The 17,598-nt window shown below is 46.2% G+C and overlaps 1 protein-coding gene across 3 annotated transcripts in view; it reads left to right on the top strand.

The window, feature by feature from the left end:
• Positions 1-10,333: 10,333 nt before the first annotated feature.
• Positions 10,334-17,598, top strand: part of Dtx2 (deltex E3 ubiquitin ligase 2) — a 40,689-nt gene continuing 33,424 nt past the window's right edge. For 2 of the 3 annotated variants that reach the window (XM_057766018.1, XM_057766015.1), the window contains exons 1-2: positions 10,334-10,463; positions 11,686-11,851. The gene's annotated coding sequence lies outside the window, so the exon portion shown is untranslated. Of the gene's footprint in view, positions 10,464-11,309; positions 11,852-17,598 lie in introns of those variants that run through there. The other variant, XM_057766016.1, reaches the window with a different exon arrangement.

Raw genomic sequence — 17,598 nt, 5'->3', positions numbered from 1 at the left:
AGCGCTAGGTAGGAGCGCTAGGTAGGAGCGCTAGGTAGGAGCGCTAGGTAGGAGCGCTAGGTAGGAGCGCTAGGTAGGAGCGCTAGGTAGGAGCGCTAGGTAGGAGCGCTAGGTAGGAGCGCTAGGTAGGAGCGCTAGGTAGGAGCGCTAGGTAGGAGCGCTAGGTAGGAGCGCTAGGTAGGAGCGCATCCAGAGAACCTGATTTCAGATCCCAGCACCCACATCAGGTGGCTCATAATATAGTTGCTGGGATCCACATGAACCTTCAGTTCCAGATCAGATGTCCTCCTCTGGCCTCCATAGACACCTGTGCAAATGCGCCGTATACTCAGATACACACACATGAAAGAAAACAAGCCTTAAAATCCCTGTAGCTAGTAAGGTCAAAGCAGAAAAAATATGCCCCAATTAGGTTGTCAAAATTGTAGTTCTGGGTGGTCACCAAGGTGTGTGGAGTAGCATTTGGGGAATGTAGAGTTGTGGGTTCTGAGAGGAGATCCTTTGGGAGATGATGGCCTCAGAAGGGGTGGCTGGGATTTCCTCTTGTCTCAGGAATCGGGAAGAGCTGTCTCGGCATCTCTTGGGTTTTTACTCTCCCTAGTCAGTTTTTGCTCTTCAGTTCCACCTCCAGTGAGAAGAGCTGTTTCTTCTATTCTAGCCTACTGACTACCCACTTTGCCCAGTCTTTACTTTTGTGAGACTGGGGGTTGAATCCAGTGCCTTGCAAGTGCTCTACTGCTGAGCTACTTTCCTAGTGTCATGTATAAAAGGCAATCCTTTCCTTTTTTGTTTGAAATAGCATCTTAGCCCAGCTGGCCTTGATCTTGCATAACTGAGGACAACCTTGAGTTCCTGATCCTTTTGTTTCTATCTCCCAAGTGCTAGGACTCCAGGCATGACCACCAGGCCCAGCAGCATCTCCGCTTTTCTAGCAAACTAAAATGATACTCAACTTTAATGGATCAAATGAAAATTTGCTTGCGGCTGCAGTTGTTAGGCATAGACCTAGAGGAAGATGCTCCAATACAGCAGCTGGTGGAGGTGTCACACTGAAGGGAGGAGCTCAAATGGCTTGGCTTGGGTTGGAGCAGTAGTTTAGTAGCAGAATGCTTCCCTGGTGTCTTAGGGTTTCTATTGCTGTGAAGACACACAATGATGGTGACTCTTATAAAGGAAAACATTTAGCTGGGATGGTTTACAGTTTCAAAGGTTTAGCCCATTATCAGGGTGGGACAGGGCAGCATGCTGGCAGACATGGTGTTGGAAAAGAGTTCTGCATCTTGATCCGAAGGCAACAGGAAGTAAACTGTATACCACACTGAGCATAGCTTGGGCTTAGGAGACCTCTAAGCCCATCCCTCAGTGACACACTTCCTCCAACAAGGCCACACCTCCTAGTGCCATTCTCTTTGGGGGACATTTTCTTTCAAACACCACACCTAGCATAAGACTGATGTCTCCAAACTTCTTGAGATGGGGTATCATGCAAGGCTGGTCTTAAACGGCCGGCCGAGTGAGCCAGTCTCCATCTTCCAAATACTGGGATTACAAACGTGTGTTGCCACATGATACTAGGTGTCTACAGTATATTTAGAGCAAGGTAGACTCTTGGTCTACTTAGGAAAGTCCTTGGACCTCAAGTGTTGTCTGGAAGTGTGACAGGTGCAAAGGCTGGGGAGGTAACAATACATCAGGTAGGGGAGATGGCTCAGCTGGCAAAGGTACTTGCTGGCAAACTAACAGCCTGCACACTGTCCTCTGACTTCAACACACACACACACACACACACAGACACTAGTCCAGTTTTTTTCCTTTTTTTTTTTTTTTTTTTTGGTTTTTCGAGACAGGGTTTCTCTGTGGTTTTGGAGCCTTTCCTGGAACTAGCTCTTGTAGACCAGGCTGGTCTCGAACTCACAGAGATCCGCCTGCCTCTGCCTCCCAAGTGCTGGGATTAAAGGCATGCGCCACCACCGCCCGGCAGTTTTTTTCCTTTTTTGTTTTTTTTTTCTTTTTTTAAAAAAATGTGTAGCCCAGGCTGGCCTCAAACTCATAATCCTCCTGCCTCTGCCTCCTTCAGCAAATCTTACTAGAGTGTTCCACCACAACCAGCTTGTTTTTTATTGAAATAGAGTTACTTTCTGAAGTTTTGTAGCCTGTCCTGGAACTCACTCCATAGACCAGGCTGACTTAGAACTCACAAAGATCCGTCTGCCTCTGCCTCCCGAGGGCTGGGATTAAAGGCGTGTGCCACCACTGCCCGGCCCCAACACAGTTTTTTAGAATAATTTTTAGAAACCAGATAGAAGAGTAAAATACCAGGCTGAGAATTAGACTTCTTGTTTCTGGGTTCTGTTTTGGCCTGCATTGAAGAATTCAGAGACAAAATTATGATTTGGAAATTTCTTTTAGAGTGAAGGTGTGTGTGTGTGTGTGTGTGTGTGTGTGTGTGCGCGTGCGCGCGTGTGTGTGCGCGCGCGCGCATGCATGCATGAGTGAACACTTGTGTACATGTGGAGGGCAGAGGACAACTTTATGGGACACCGTGTGGGGTCTGGCCATTAAATTCAGGCTCTCGGACTTTGTGGCAAACTCCTGTGCTCGCTGAACCGTCTCATTGGTCTCAGTTTTCTGTGTTTTTTAGCAAGGAGGGAGATGGCAGGATGTCTCACACTGTAGCCCAGGTTGGCCTGGAACTATCTTATCTCCTTACTTTAGCTTTCTGGGTACTTGGATCCCACATGTGTACTACCGCAGTGTGCTGTCAGAGCAGAACTGTTGGGAAGAACTCAGGGATCGGTCAGGTGGTCCATTTCCCATCCCACCTGATCTTACTCCTGCCAATCATACTGCCTCAAATTATCTTTAGCTTATATGTAAATGCATGCATACATTCTTTGTTTTTTAGGATCTTAGGGATGGCTAGTTTTCATGTGTCATATGTCTAGCATGTGTTCAGTAGGTACTGTTTCTCAAAAGAAATATATTTTTGAAGGCTGTTGGTGGTGGTGCTTGCCTTTTGTCCCAGCACTCGGGTAGGAGAGGCAGGCAGATCTCTGAATTTGAGACCAGCCTGGTCTACCGAATGTACTCTAGGACAGCCAGGGCTACAGGGAGAAACCCTGTCTTAGAAAAAAAAATTAGAGGCTGGTGAGACTGCTGAGCAGATAAAGGCTCTCATAGTGCAGCGTGATGGCCTGAGTTCAGTCCCCAGCACCCCACGGTAGAAGAGGACTCACTGCTGCAAGTTTTTCTGTCCGACCTCCATATATGTATCCCCCTCTATAAAAATAAATTAATGGGTTGGGCGGTGTTGGTGCACATCTTTAATCCCAGCACTCGGAAGGTAGAGACAGGAGGATCTCTGTGAGTTAGAGGCCAGCCTGGTCTTCACAGAGAGAGTTCTAGGACAGCCAGTGCTGGAGAAACCCTCTCTCGAAAAACCAAATAAATAAATAAATAAATGGTAAAGTTATTTTTGAAAACATTTAAAAATGTGTGTGGGGGGGGGTATTTTGCCTGCCTTGGGTGTCTGTGTGCCCTGTTGTGCTGTGTGTACGCAACGTCAGCAGACGGCATCAGATCCCCTGGGAATAATGTCCCAGATGGTGGTGAGCTACCACATGGGGGATTCAAGAGCAGCCTGCTGAGGCCAGAACTGGGCATTGTGTCCCCTGAAACTGGAGTTACAGATGGTTGTGAGCTGCTCCGTGTGGGTACTTGGAACCAAACTTGGGTTCTCTGGAAGAGCAGGGTGTGCTCTTCACTGCTGAGCCCCCCCCCCCCCCCGCCCCAGACCCCAATAGACACTGTTCTGTGAGTGTGATCCAAGGACATGCCGGGGACCATTTCTTTAATGAAACTCCATCTGTTCCTTGTCCTCAAGTTTCCGGGTGTCGTAAGAGTCTGAGAACGTGTCCTTCATTCAACTCTTCTTTCATTTCCTCATAACCAAGAGGAAGTGGCTGTGTCTGGGTGCGGAGTAAGCGTGACTGGGATTTGACCTGCAGGTGCGGTCATTTGAATCTTCAGCTGAGAAGCCCTTCTCTCCCCAGGAGAGGTGGCCTCCACTGGGGATACTGAGGCAGGCATGCATAAGAAAGTATTATAGAGACATGGGAGAGAGAGGGTGGAGGCTTTGCTCCTGCTGTCTGATCTGCTTTAACTGATGAGAAAGGTAGACATTATGCTCATTTGGGGCTGGGTGATGGCTTTCCTAGGAGAGACACATCAAAGATGTCAAGGCAGTGATTAGGCCGTGATTACTTAGAGATGAAATGATTTGTAGCCTGGGCTGGCATGATGGCTCAGTGAGTAAGGGCGTTTGGGGAATGGAGTTCAGTCCCTGGTTCCCATTTGGTGGAAGGAAAGAACGAATTCCTGGAAGCTGGCATCTCACTTCCAGACATGCACACACACCAATGGCTTTTTTGTTTTATTTTTTTGAGACAGGGTTTCTCTGTGTAGTTCTGGCTGTTCTGGAACTCACTCTGTAGACCAGGCTGGCCTCAAACTCATAGAGATCCTCTGTCTCTGCGTCCCGAGTGCTGAGATTAAAGGCATGACTTTGATCTGGCCATTTTTTTTTCTCCTCAAGACAGGGTTTCTCTGTTATCCCTGACCATCTTGGAACTTGCTCTGTAGTCTAGGCTGGTCTCAAACTCAGTGATCTACCTACCTCTGCCTTCCAAGTGCTGGGATTAAAGGTGTGTGCCACTATGCCTGGCATCATTTTTTGTTTTTTAAAAAATTATTGTTTTGGTTTTTGAGACAGAGTCTTTACATAGTCCTGGCTATCTGTGCTGTGACTTGGGCTGGCCTTGAGTTACAGAGTTCCTCCTGCCTTGGTTTCCTGAACACGTCATCATACATGGCTGTCAATTTTTTTTAATTGGAATAAAATTTTATCTTTCTACTTTATCCATCTTCTAACTTACACTGCTCAGAAATAAACTCACCACTTTGTCTACTAAGAAAATGTCTAATACTTTCAGAAGATTTTTAAAACATTTTTTTTATTTTTATTAAGCTCTACATTTTTCTCTGCTCCCCTCCCTACCTCTCCCCTCCCCTTCAACCTTCTCCCAAGGTCCCCATGCTCCCAATTTACTCAGGAGATCTTGTCTTTTTCTACTTCCCATGTAGATTAGATCTATGTAAGTCTCTCTTAGGGTCCTCATTGTTGTCTAGGTTCTCTGGGATTGTGATTTGTGGGTTGGTTTTCTTTGTTCTATGTTTAAAAACTACTTATGAGTGATTACATGTGATAATTGTCTTTCTGTATCTGGGTTACCTCACTCAAAATAATGTTTTCTAGCTCCATTCATTTTCCTGCAAAATTCCAGATGTCGTTATTTTTTTCTTCTGTGTAGTACTCCATTGTGTAAAAGTACCACCTTTTCTTTGGTCGAAGGGCATTTAGGTTGCTTCCAGGTTCTGGCTATGACAAACAATGATGCTATGAACATAATTGAGCGCATGTCTTTGTGGCACAATAGAGCATCCTTTGGATATATACCCAAAAGTGGTATTGCTGGGTCTTAAGGAAGGTTGTTTACTAATTTTCTGAGAAGTCACCACCCTGACATCCAAAGGGGCTGTACCAGCTTGCAATCCTACCAGCAATGCAGAAGTGTTCCCTTTCCCCCACAATCTCTCCAGCATAAGTTGTCATCAGTGTTTTTGATCTTGGCCATTCTTACAGGTGTAAGATGGAATCTCAGAGTTGTTTTGATTTGCATTTCTCTGATGACTAGGGATGTTGAACATTTTCTTAAGTGTCTCTCAGCCATTTTAGATTCCTCTGTTGAGAGTTCTCTGTTTAGATCTGTTCTCCATTTTTTTATTGGATTATGTGATCTTTTGGTGTCCAATTTCTTGAGTTCTTTGTATATTTTGGAGATCAGACCTCTGTCTGATGTGGGATTAATGAAGATTTTTTTTTTTCCCATTCTGTAGGCTGTCGTTTTGTCTTGTTGACTGTGTCCTTTGCTTTACAGAAGCTTTTCAGTTTCAGGAGGTCCCATTTATTAATTGTTTCTCTTAGTGTCTGTGCTGCTGGGGTTATATTTAGGAAGTGGTCTCCTGTACCATTTTATTTTGTGTAAATGTCTTGTTTGCATGTATGTCTGTGCACCACGTTCCTGCAGTGCCTGAAGAGGCCAGGAGAGGGTGTTGGATCTCCTGAAACTGAGGTTACAGATGACTGTGATCTGTCTTATGGGCTCTGGGAATCAAACTCATGTCCTCTGCAAAGTAGCAAGTAGCACTCACTCCTAACCATTGAATTGTCTCTCTCCAGCCCCTAAACTGCTTTAAGTTTGTCTCCCGCCCCGATAAAGTCTCACTGTGTAACTCTGGCTGTTCCGGAACTCACAGAGACCCAACTGTCTCTGCTTCCCGAGTGATTTAAAATTCATTAACTCTTAATCTTCTTTTTTTTTTAATTTTTTAAATATTTATTTATTTATTATTTATTTATTTATTTATTATGTATACAATATTCTGTCTGTGTGTATGTCTGCAGGCCAGAAGAGGGCACCAGACTTCATTCCAGATGGTTGTGAGCCACCATGTGGTTGCCGGGAATTGAACTCAGGACCTTTGGAAGAGCAGGCAATGCTCTTAACCTCTGAGCCATCTCTCCAGCCCCAACTCTTAATCTTCTAAATTACACTCTTTGTGCAATGTTAAGTGTGGGTGTTTTCTTCACAACCTTTAGAGATGTAACTTGAGAGCCACCAAAAACGCCATGCAGACCCATCATGAAGAAACCTAACTGTGTCAGGTGTGGTGGTGCGTGCCCTTCAATCCCAGGGCTGAGAAACCCTGTTCCAGCCAGCCAACCAAAACAGAACAAAACCCCACAGAACTTGTAATTACCTGCAAGAAGCCCATATTTGTCCTGTGGGATGTACCTCACTACTTGGAGAACCCTTCTATTTAAACAAATTTAAATTTTTAAATTGCATGTACATGTGTGTGGGTGTACATGTGGAGGAGTAAGAACCGCTCTGCAAAGTTGGTTATCCCACCACGACATTGTCGGGGATTGGGCTCAAGTCACCAAGGTTGGGGGCAGGCACCTTTCCCTACTCAGTCATTTTGCTGATTCCATTTTTTTCCTTCCTTTCTCCCTCTCTTCCTCCCTGCCTCTTTCTTTCTTTCTTTCTTTCTTTCTTTCTTTCTTTCTTTTTTTCTTTCTAGTTTTTTATTTGTTTGTTTGTTTTGAGACAGGGTTTCTCTGTGTAGCCCTGGCTGCCCTGGAGCTCTCTCTGTAGACCTTCTTGGCTCACTCTAAATCTCATTTACCTATTGAAGCACAAATGAAGCCCAACTCTCGGTTTTGCTTTTTGTCTCTGAAATGCTACCATTCCAGTATGGGGTGTTGTGCCAATAGCTGGAGAAAATTTCAAACTGACTAGGGCCTAGAAATAGAGCTTAGATGGTAGAGTGCTTCCTAGTAAACAGTAAACGCTGGGTTCAGAACCACATAAACTAAGTCACATGGTGTACAGCTGGAATCCCAACAGGAGGGCCAGGGGTTCAAGCACATCCTTAGTCACAGAGGGAGTTGAGGTGAGCCTGGGCTCTTCCTGATCTCAAATGGGATTAAGGAGGATATTGGCCGGCAGCTGGAAGTTATCTCGATGGGTTATCTAAACCTTTTCATCTAGTGTTTACGGCAGCTTTCTACGTTTGACTTTAACACAAAGACTTCAAGGCTGGGTTGAAAACTTTGTGATTCACAGGAGCCAGAGGAAAAAGGGAAGTTGGATGACTGAGTCATTGAAGGACTGAAAATTATCATTTACACAGTGAAAATGTAAAAATCTGTTTAAACCTCAAAATCATATACATATAAGTATATGTATGTGTGTATACATATGTATGTGTATGTGTAAAACCTGCTCAGTACATGTTACTTACATGTATACATATCTGATAAACACACACATATATGTTGTTGGGGGGTGCAGACCCCTGGCCCCTTGACTTTCTTTGCCCTGCTCAGACCCTTTGCCTACTGGAGTGAACTGAACAAAACAACTTGTTTACCTATGCCTGTAGCTGCTCTGAGCACGAGACCCTGATGGCAGGAGATTGGGTTCTGGTGAGGCCTGTAGCTGAAAGATCCCAAGAGCTGGGGTGTGGTTATCAGTTAAGGATCCCCATATAAGCTTCCCTGGAACGCAATAAAGTTGGCATTGTTGTATCAAGGATGACCCGTGTCCCTGTCCCATCTGTCTGTGTTAAGTCTCCAGCCTAGTTCCTAGCTCGCATTCCATCCTGTAGTGCAGGCACTACATATGTAGGTTAAAAAGGCCATGAATTTAAGACAGCAAGGAGGAAGGTACTTAGGAGTGGCCAGAGGGAAGAAAAGGAGGATCATGTGGTTATATTTAATTTTAAAGAATATAAAAAGGTAAAAGAAATCTTGTTTAATTCATTTGCCTAGATATTAGAAAAATGGGCTAGAGGCGTGGCCCAGTTACCACATTAGTTAAAAGTCAGCCCACGGGCACAGCTCCATCGCATTTTTACTGAAAAAGAATGTGAAGGCAGAGCTAGGGACGTTTCTTCACCTTTTAAGGTTACTTGTCTGCATGTAAATTCAGTCGATTTAAGGCAGATTTAAAATAAAAACTGCTTTAATTTTATGCTTATGCACAGAATCTAAAATATGAGGCTACAAAGGTAAAACAGTTGCACAGTGAGGTCAAGGCCAGCCTAGGCTACATACGGAGCAGTATCTCAGAAAAAAAAATAGTGATTGGTTACCGTTAAACTCTGGAGATGAATTAAGTATGAATGCAAGACCACCACGATTCAGGAATTAAAGACACTTGTCACTGAGTCTCTTGACCTAAGTTTGATCTCAGGATTCACGTGGTAGACGAAGAGAACCCAAGGACACATCTCTGTCCTCTGGAGGCATGCTGTGGCATGTCCTGTCCCTGCACAAAGAAATAAATAATAAATATGAGCCCTTATCTGTTAGTTCAGACCTGCAAAAACGGAAATCAGCAGATAGGAGGGGTCTGTTCAGTGCTCCCAGGGCTGGGGACATAGCTGAGTTAGAGTGCTTGTCCAGCAGGCTAGAAGCCGGGCTTCCCCTCCCCACTCCATGAAACCGGGAAAGATGGACACACCTGCAGTTGCTCTGAAGGCAGAGGCAGGAGGATTAAGAGTTGAAAGCCATCTCTGAAGTCAGGCTAGGCTGTATAAGGCCTTGGCTTCTCAGAGCTTTTTGGGGACAGACTTAGGTATTTCTTGAGGCTGTGAAGTCATTAAGATCTTACACGGGTGTCCTGGGTGGCTACCAGCACCACCAGGAGATGCCAGGCGCCATCCATTCATCAGAAATAATGAGCAAAGCAGCTGTGTCTTATCAGACTGTCCCTCCAGAGTGTCAGATGGAGACCAATTAGCACAGACAGGAAGCCTTTCCAAGCAAAACAGAAAGTGCTCCCGCCCCTCAGTGACAATGCCGAGGCCAGGCCTCTCTACTTTTTTGGCTGTGTTCATCTTTTCTTGCTTTTGAGTGAGCTGGGAACTAGTTCCAGGAAATTGAACAGGCTCCATCAGGTGAAGCGGAATTTTAATGACTGCTTTTGCAAACCCAAGGCTCTTCTACCTCCCTGCTAGATAAGTGAGCCGTGCCCCAATAAGACAAGGCTTAAACAATTTTAAAAAATAGGTTATTTCCTTATTTTTAAATTTAAAGTCTATGTTTCTTGAAACTGTGTGTGTAAGCTCAGCCATTAGGAAGCAGAGGTAGAAGAATCAGGCGTTGAAGGACAGCCTTGGCTACGTAGCAAATTCAAAGCCACTCTGGGCTATAAGGGATTCTGACTCAAAAAAGGAAAAAAAAAATGAATTTCACAGCTGGGGATTTGTTAGCAGCAAAACACTTGCTTGCCTTGAATTTAATTCCCAACGCCACAAAAAAGAAACATTAGGGACTGGCAAGATGGCTCGGAGGGTAAAGGCGCTTGCAGCCGGGGCTGACAACTTGTTTGATCCCCAGAATCCAGGTGAAGGTGGAAGGGTGAACAGACTCCTCAATTTGTTCTTTGACCTCTATACGTAACCCACTCCAATCAGACCCACAATAATAATAAAATAAAATACTAATACAAAATTATTAAAAGCCAATGAATCAGTAATATATGAAGGAGTAAGTCAATAGGCAGGTATATGAAGGAAGGCTGGGTAAATTAACATTTGCTGCTGCGCTTTGGTTCCGCCCACTCCGCCTCGCCAGAACTACATTTCCCAGAAAGCCCCGCGTGAGGAGGCATGCGCAGCGCTGCTCCTGGGAGGCTGAGACGCCGAGTTTCACTCCTGCTGCCTCCCGCTCGGAGTCGGAGCTATAGTCGGGGGCTTCTTCGCAGGCCGAGCCGAAGCTGAAGCCTGAGGTCGGCGGTCCTCTCCACCTGTTCCCTCTGCTTCCCTCAGACTCGGTGAGCGGGACGGGCGGGCCACCTGCTGGCGCCCAGGCTGGGGTCCTGAAGGTGGGTAGGTGGGTGGGTTGAGGAGAGGGGGCTATTGAGCCAAGCTGGGACCGGAAGGGGGCGGTCGTGCTGGTGAGGGAGGGCCGTACCCGCGGGGTGGGTGAGTCTTGGGGGCGCAGAGAGCATTGGGCTCCAGGGCACCGGGGTCCTGGAAGCGGGAAGTCGTTCTTGGGACGCTCTGGGCGTTGGGGACAGGGCTGGGTGTGGTGAGAGCCCTCTTTTTTTTTTTTTCCAGAGACGGGGGTCACCCGCCTGCCTGAGAGTTTGAGTCCTACAGGACCTGGAAGAGCAGGGAGGCTATTGCTACCCTGGCTCCCCGAGGGGACAGTTTCAGTCCTGAGGGGCTGCATCCAGGCAATAGTGCTCCACCACTGGCTGGGACTTTGGAGGCGTTTGCCTTTCCATTCTTGTTCTCTCTCAAACTGGGGCCCTGGGACACTTGGGGGGAGTCTCTGTTTTGAAGCTCGGCCGAGGGTTGCCCACGTTGGCTTTGCCTTCACAACGGCACACATACGAATGTGTACAGAGGCGCGGCATTTAAGGAACTCAGTTTCTACATGCCACCTCAGCCCCTTTATGGTTCTGGAGAGCCCCACGATGTGGTGCAGGCTCGCAATCCCAGCACTTGGGAGACTAAGGTATCAGGGTCTCGAGTTCAAAGCTTCCCTGGGCTGTGTAACAAGCCTCTGTTAACCACCCCCGTTGCAAAACAAAACAAAAAAAACCCAAAAGTGTTAGCTAGGTGTGGTGACTTATGCCTGTAATCTCCACACTTGTGAGGCAGAAGCGTGAGAATCAGAGTTCCAGGCCAGCCCTAAGCTGTATACCGTGGCCCCTGCTCAAAAAAACCCAAAAAGTAATAGTTCTATAAAGTAGAAAAATATCAGGGTTAACTTCAGCTACAGAGGTATGTAGGCCTTTGTTTATTTGCCGTGTAAGTCTACACGGTAAACCCGTGGATTGGTTTCTGAAGTCCTCATACAGGTTTTTCTGGGAAAGGGTTTAACTGAGTGGTTTGAGGATTGTTATACCTTCTGCTCTCTGCCCCGGCTATTGAAAAATAAATGGTAATTTCCAGGCCCCGGCCACACAGCACACGGGACCCAACATCTGTGCGCTCGTTTTCACTTGCTGTTTCTCCATTGAGGACTTAATCATCTTTTTGGCAAAGGTACCTCGGAATTGGTGTGGCTGAGTCAGCGAGCCCTTGAATTTGCCCGGTTTTTGTTGTTTGCCATTCATATCAAGATGGGAACTCAGACAAGTGATTGCTCCTGAAGATCTGGTGTCTCCATCAAGAAGGGACAGTTTGGTGCCAGCCCTTCAAGTAAAAGGAGGTGAGAGCCGTGGGTAATTTACCTTGTTGCTTTTGAAATCTGGTTTTCAAAAGAGAAAGTGGGTGTGGCCACTGAAGGAAGCCGTTTCTGTCTGTACAGTGCTTGTCTGGCAAGCGTGAGGATCCAGATTCACTTTCTAGTGTGGTGCCTGCACTACCTGGAACCCCGGTCGGGCAAGGGTCTGGAGATTAAAAAACAGAGACATGGGTTACTCTTGAAATAAGAATGCCAATTTTATTGTGTTCAAGGGCAGCGTATACAGGACTCTCTTTAACTAATGGCCATGCCCCAGCTCTCGGGATTTTTCAGCTGCAAGCCCACCAGAAAACACTCCTCTGCCATGAGGAACTCATGAGGGTCTTGTGCCCAGAGCAGCTGCAAGCATAGGAAAACAAGTTGTTTACTCTGGCAGCTAAGGGGTCATAGAAAATTCAGGGTCCGAGAGTCTGCAGTTTCCAACACTCTAGAACCAACGTGAAAAGCTTGGCACGGTGGTATGCACCTGTGCTCGGGAGGAGACAGGTAAATCCCTGGGGCTTGCTAGTCGGTCAGCCAGCCTCGCCTATTGGGTGAGTGAGCAAGGTTGATGTGCTGCAGGAACTGTAGTCCAGCTCTCCTCTAGCCTTCCGGAGTATCCATGCATCTGTGCACACATGCACGTAACATTTATACATACACACATAGAGACGCAGGCATCATGGACGGTGGGATTCGGGGGTTCCAGGAGCAAAATGAAGCCTGGGAGTTGGTTGTTGATCGCCAACTGTTGCAAATAAATTCGGTTGGCTTCTTGCCAACACTGCTTCTGTCTAACCGGTCTTAAAGGATGCTTCCTACTCAGGACATGCTTTATGGGCTGGGAGGCAACCTTGGGAGAGTGCTTAGCTAGCATGCAAGACTCTGGGTTCAAGCCCCAGCACTTCAAAACATTTATTTTTTTTTATCACTACCTTTTTAAAAAAATATTTATCTCTGGTATGTATATGCCATGGTGCACATGTGGAAGTGAGGGGACGGTAAGCAGGAGTCAGTTCTCTCCATCTTGTGAGTTCTGGAGAATAATTAATTTTTGTTTTATGTGCATTGGTATTTTGCCTGCATGTGTATCTGTGAGGGTGCCAGATCTTGGAGATACAGACAGTTGGGAGCTGCCGCGTGGGTGCCGGGAACTCAACCCAGGTCCTCTGGAAGAGCAGTGGGTGCTCTTCACTGCCAAGCCGTCTCTCCGGCGCCCTTTTCCCCTTTTAAAAATTACTTGTTTATTTTTATTTTAAGTTCTAGAGATCTATCTAAGTTCTACCCCCATCCCCTGGTGGGAGGAGACCAGATTCCTGAAAGCTGTCCCCTGACTTCTGCACACCTCCATTGCAAACACAGGCCTATGCTCACACAGTAATAGTAAATTAAAAGGAAAACATGCCTAGCAAGGTGATATATGCCTGTTACCTTACACTTGGAGACTTAGGCAGAACTGCAAGTTTGAGGTTAGCCTGGGCTATGTAGCCAGTTCATCCTTGCATGGTGTTACAAGCTGTAACCCTAGCATTCAGTAAATTGAGGATCATGAGTTTGGGGCCATCTTGGGATATGTAGTGAATTCTAACCCAGCCTGGGCTACAAAAACAAAACCAAACCAACAAATCTGTGCTTTGTAGGCTAGAGAAGTGAGTCACTGTTAACTGCCTTTGAACTAAAAACGTTCATTTTTTGTTTGCATAAACCTCTGGCAGGTGCCAGACAAGATCTCCTCCTTCTGGCATCTTCTTGGGTGGAAAGACAGGCCAGTTAGTGACAAGGTGTTGTGATAGGTGTAGAGCTGAGGTGAGTCACACGGAGAGTCCCCTCCTCCAGGAGGAGGTAGGCGTCAGGGTCAGGAACGCTTCTGGAAGTGATGGTCAAGGTGAGCTGCAAAGACGAGGACAAAGTGAGGTGGAAGCCTGGAAGGGCTCTCAGCATTTTCATAGTCATGGAGCTTCCAGGGCAGTGCTGTGCTGGCTAGGACAAGGAGAAGTGACTGTAGGGGACAGGCCCGGAATGCAGGCAGAAGGCAAGTATATTTAGCGGGTTCGGAGGGCCTTGCTGATTGCTGATGGATTGTCATCCACAGATGTGTGTACACTAGAGCCCGGTCTACATTGTGATCCTGGTAAGGCTCAGCCTTTTGAGAGGTGGACTCTAGGAGCGGAGAAGATGGCTCAGTAGTTAAGGACACTTCCGGGTCTTGCAGATGACCCTAGTTGGGTTCCCAGCACCCGTGTCGGGCAGCTCCTAACCATCTGTAACTCCAGCTCCAGGGGATCCAGTGCCGTCTTCTGGCCTCTGTTGTCACCCTCCGGCATATGGCATATAAACATACAACACACACCTGCATGTAAATAATAAAAAAAATTATAAGAGGCCATTAGCGTCGGAGCAGATTAATGCTGATCCTGTGCAATGGGTTATGCCTCCCTGAAATGATACAGTTCTGTGGAAAGTGTGTTGAGAGAAGACAAAGCCACCCCCACATGCTTGGTCACTTCTGTGCCTCTGTTTCTCTGTTTCCCTACTCAAAAACGCTGCTGCCATGTTTTAATGGACCCTTCAGCCATTACAGGGATGAGCCAAATAAATTGCTTTAGAGACTGGGAATGTAGCTTAGTTGGTAGAGTGTGTGTCTACCTTGCTCCAAGCCCTAGGTTCCATCTGCAACACTGCAGAGGCTGGTGCCACAGCCCTGTCCTCCTAGCTCTCAGGAGGAGGAAGCAGGAGGATTAAGAAGTTCAAAGTCATCCTCAGGTACCTGATGAGTTCATGGCCAGCTTGGGGTACATGAAACCTTGTAAGTTTTTTAGCTTCTATGTTACTCACTCAACACCACAAATGTCCACCCAAGCTCTGGAGACTACGATGTTAGCAGAGTTCCATGAAGGATAGACAGCGCTGTAAAAATTCAGAACTGTTTTCTTTCTGTCGGGCACATGAAAGCATCCCGTTTAACTTGGGCCTTGGGGCTGAGGTGAAACTCAGTGATAGAACAATCGCCTACAATCTGCCAGTGAGGACCTGGGGCATGGCTCAGTCATAGCGCCTTGCCTAGCATGGCAAATACATTTTAATTGAGAATATTGGTGAAGGTTGAGGAGTTGACCGGGTGGGTAAAGTACTTGTGCACAAGCTTGAGAAGGTGAGTTTGGATCACCAGAACCCACATGAAAAGTGGGTGTTCCAGGGCACCCCTCTACTCCCAGTGTTGGGAGCTGGAGGTGGGTAGTCCCAGGGGTTAGCTAGCCAGTTTGCTCTGCTGAATGGTTGGGCTCCAGCTTCAGTGAGGGATCCTGTTTCAGAAAATATGGAGGCCAGCGCTGGGAGAGGGCTCAGTTGTTAGGGAAAAGCACTTGCTATTCTCCTAGAGGACTGAAGTTCATTCCCTAGCACCCACATCAGGTGGCTCATAAAAGCCTGTCACTCCAACTCCAGGGAACCATCTTGTGGCATCCATGGGTGCTCACACACAGACCCGGAGCCTGTCCTGGAACAGACTCTGTAGACCAGGCTGGCCTTGAACTTACAGATACCCACCTATCTCTGCCTCCCAAGTACTGGGGCTAAAGGCGTGTGCCACCACTGCCCAGTGGGTGTCTTCCTTAACCCTCTCACTTCCTTATTTTTTTGAGACAGGGTCTCTTCTGGAGCTCCCTGATTCTGGCCAGTGAGCTCCAGGGACCCTCCTGTCTCTGCCTTTCCAGTGCTGGGATTGTATACCACTGTGCGTGAGGTTTTCACGTGGATTATGGGGAGTGGAACTCGGGTCCTAATGCTTGAACAGCAAGCACTTAGCAGCTGAGCTTCAGGCGCTCTGAGGAGAATTAAGAGGCCAGCATGGAATGAAGCCATGGTTGCAGAGAAAAGTCCCTCAGCCCACAGATGTTAGGGTTTGTGTGGCATTTAGAGTTCAGAGCTGACTGAGCAGTCTCTTAGGTGATTGTTTACCAAGTGAAAACCGAACTTGATTAGTACACACAAATCGCTCTTCATGCATGCTCTGCTTTTCAAAATTTTAAATTTTTTTCTGTTTTCTTTTTGAGATGGTTCTCCTCCTGTAGCCCAAGGTGGCCCCTGGCTCCAGTTCACTGTGTAGCCAGGGGTGATGTTGAGCGCCTGATGCTCCTGTGTCGGCATCTCAAGTACCGGGATTATATGTGCACTGCTCTTCTGGCTTAGTGGTCTGCGTTTTTTTTTTGTTTGTTTGTTTTTTTGTTTGTTTGTTTGTTTTAATTTAAAAAATAACTTTTTTTTTCCTAAGCCAGGCGGTGGTCACTTTAATCCCAGCACTCGAGAGGCAGAGGAGGTGGGTAGAACTCTGAGTTGGAGGCCAGCCTGGTCTACAGAGTCCCAGGATAGCCAGGGCTACACAGAAAAACTCTGTCTTGAAACCCCCCCCAACACACACACATTTTTTTTTTCCTGAGTGAGCCTGATCTTGGTTTTCAAGACAGGGTTGCCAATCCTGGAACTAGCTCTTGTAGACCAGGCTGGCCTCTAACTCACCGAGATCCACCTGCCTCTGCCTCCTGAGTGCTGGGATTAAAGGCGTGCCACCACCACCTGGCCACATCTGCCTTTTTAGTGTTTATGCGTGTATGTTTTAATATTCTTCTATTTTGTTTACTTTGTGGGTGTATGGTGTGTTTGTGGGTGCACACGAGGGGAGGTCAGAGGACAGTTTCTAAGAACGGACTCCTTTAACCACCTGGATCCTGGAGTTTGAACTCAGGAGTCAGGCTTGGTGACAAGCACCTTGATCTGCTGGGCAGTCTCCCTACCCATTGTGGAGTTCTTTGCTTGTTTGTGGAGACTTACATGTAGCCCACATTAGCCTCAAACTCCCTATACTCCCTAGATATATATTTTCTAATTAAATTATTGCTTGGTGCAATTAGCTCTAACTTCTTATTGGCTAACTCTTACATATTAATTTAACCCATCTCCATTTTCCTTTTGAAGTAGATTGGTGCTGCCAGGAGCAGATGTGTCTCACTGTCATGAAAAGTCCTAAATTTTTAAAACATTTAAATGCCATATTCTGAAAGTCTCTAAAAGATTTGAAGAATACCTAACTAACTGAAATATATCTCTGTATATCTAGAAAACCTAACTAACATGACTACAATCTTGACTATTATAGATGATTATCTACTAACCTATATTTCTTAATTATACTCTTTCTTTCTTTTCTTTCTTTCTTTCTTTCTTTCTTTCTTTCTTTCTTTCTTTCTTTCTTTCTTTCTTCTTTCTTTCTTTTGTACACAGTAGTCTGTCTGCATGCCAGAAGAGAGAACCTGATCGAATTACAGATGGTTGTGAGCCACCATATGGTTGCTGGGAATTGAACTCGAACCTCTGGAACAACAGCCCGTGCTCTTAACCTCTGAGCCATCTCTCCAGCCCTACATTACATTTTTTAAATGAACTACACAGAGTACCTTAATCAAGAGCAGAAATATACATATAGCAAAATTGACCTTAAATTTGTATCAATAAACCAAAATTCATACCAATGTAAATCTCTATAGCATATAAATTTGTATCAATAAACCAAAATTCATACCAATGTAAATCTCTATAGCATATCGCCCTTTAAAATGTAACAAGCATTTATAGACAATATTTGGGAATATGGGAGTAGTTTTTCCCATACTACTTCCTGCTGATAGAGTGCTGCTAACCATGTCTTTTATGGTGTATCCTTTGTGCTAGGTTCATCT

The sequence above is a fragment of the Chionomys nivalis genome, chromosome 3 (assembly GCF_950005125.1).
Source record: "Chionomys nivalis chromosome 3, mChiNiv1.1, whole genome shotgun sequence".
NCBI lineage: Eukaryota > Metazoa > Chordata > Mammalia > Rodentia > Cricetidae > Chionomys > Chionomys nivalis.
Note: the sequence above shows the minus strand (reverse complement) of the source record. Positions and strands in the feature narration are given on the sequence as shown.